Below are 2,093 nucleotides of genomic sequence, written 5' to 3'. Positions count from 1 at the left end.
CAGCTGATGGCAAACCTTACCTGGGTCTAACAAAGGACTGGCTGTCAGTGAGCCTCAGAGTAACTCCTGCCACACTGCTGTTCACTGACACGGTTAGGGGTGGGAGTGGTGCCTGGGGCAGAGGTGTTAGCACTTCTCGCTGTTGTTCAGCCATCACAGCAGTAGCAGTAGGGCTGACTCCAGGGCAGCGGGATTTTGTAGAAGAGTACCTACTGCTGCTCTGGAATCCTTGGCTCTGACCTACCACTCCCTTTCGTATCCAGGGCTGCTGAGTCCAAAGGCTTTGCTTCCCATTTGTCATGGGTGTTCCTCCTGCCGCCAGGCACAAAGAGCATCGTGCCCTGTCCGTGCGAGCAGGCAGCAGCACTGCCCGGCGGTGTGCCACGGCCTGCGGGCTCTGGCTGACGCAGGGAAAACGCGCGGCCGGCGGCACGAGGACTGCAAGCCCCAGACAGATTCTGTGTCGGCCTGGGCAAAAGGGACAACAGGGAAGGTACGAACACATGGAGGTCTCAGCCAGGCTAAAACAACAGCTGTCTACAGACAAACAAAAAATGTCCACATAGAAAATGTTATGGCTTCAAATTACCCGAGACTAGCTGGTGGGTGATAAGCAAGGTTTGGGGCTGGCGTTGGTACTTGGGTGTTTATGAGAAACTGCCAGCAGCCAACACACCAAAGTGCAGCCACAAGAAGCCACAGCCTTTCAGACAAGTCAAGCTTAGAAAGAGCTACATCTGTTTGAGCCACATCCTCCTGTGTGAAACACACTCTGAAAGGATGAAGAATCCGACCAGCTAACACATCAGGTCCAAAGCCTGGGCTGAAGATTATTCCTCTGCCCCAACTGCCAAGGCAGGGATGAGCACTTCCCAGGATTGTTCCTGGGATTGTTCCTGATTGTTTTGCCACCTCCAAAGATGCTATTCGCTCACATTGTACACAACAAACCCTCACAAAGCAGGAGACCAGAGCAAGATCCATTCTCAAATCCTGCTTCTCACCCAGTACAGCTCACTACAAAATGCCCCAAAGCTTCAAGGTATTCCTAACTGGATTTTGTGACTCCATCTTCTCACGGATTTGATCAAGCCAACTGCTGGGCTGACGTTTCAGCACCCACCAGCCCTTCCAAACAGCTTGCAACATGATAAAAAGTCTTGCTGTTCACTCACTACTTGACAATCTCTCTTTCCAAAGCCCTCTCCTCCCTGCAGTAGAAAGGTGAGCTCTCTTACTAGAGAGGTAGTGTGTTAAGTCCAGCTCTGCAGATAACCCTCCATCTGGTGTTTGTCCAGCAATTGTGTGCCCCAAGTTCACCACTGGATGCTGGAATGTGGTCTCCGTGGAGGTCCAGAGATACTGCAACGTGTGCAGAAGCGCATGCGTGTCACCTCACATTCCCCTCCATGAACAAACACGGGAAGGACCATCAGGGCCATGTGCAGGAAGACCTTACAGAGTGCAGGATGGGGAGGGCGGAGTGCATCCAGAAAAGCCAGAGTTGTTCAAATGGCACACTGCCGCCAGCCTAGGAATGAGAGATTGCAACACAATTTTGGCCTCTTCTGTCTGAAGCACAGGATGGCCACACCGCCAACACCGAACGAGACAGTGCTTACGCTGAGGTGCAGTATTGCATGCAGAGACAGGCTCTCTTCAACAGCTGGACCTCTCCTGGGCCGTAGGCCGGGCCTGCTGCCAGTAGCTCAGGCCGAGATGGAGCGAAGACTGCCTGCGAAACTCTGGAGAAGAAGGACCAACAAGCATGAGGAAGACCTGGTAGAGCATTCAACGGCAGACGGCATGTCGCAGTGGCGGTAGGTGATGGATGGGTAACGGACTGGTGTAGGAAGGCTGCAGAAGAGCACCAAAATGCATCGCTTCACCCACCCCAGAGCTCATCTACATCTACATCATCTACCTACACACTGCACCACCCTGCCCACAGGGAACACACCATGAAGGGAAGAGAAGGGAGTAGAGGTGACAGGGCTGGTCAAGACCTTCAGGTCCAGCAGATTATCATCTGCAAAGCCCAGATCCTCACCACTTCTCCAGCTGAAGGGCCAGCATCCTCCCCATCCTGGCCA

Source organism: Acanthisitta chloris, unplaced genomic scaffold (genome assembly GCF_000695815.1).
Source record: "Acanthisitta chloris isolate BGI_N310 unplaced genomic scaffold, ASM69581v1 scaffold3211, whole genome shotgun sequence".
Classification (NCBI taxonomy): Eukaryota; Metazoa; Chordata; class Aves; order Passeriformes; family Acanthisittidae; genus Acanthisitta; species Acanthisitta chloris.
The sequence above is the reverse complement of the archived record's forward strand: the minus strand, read 5'-3'. Positions refer to the sequence as shown.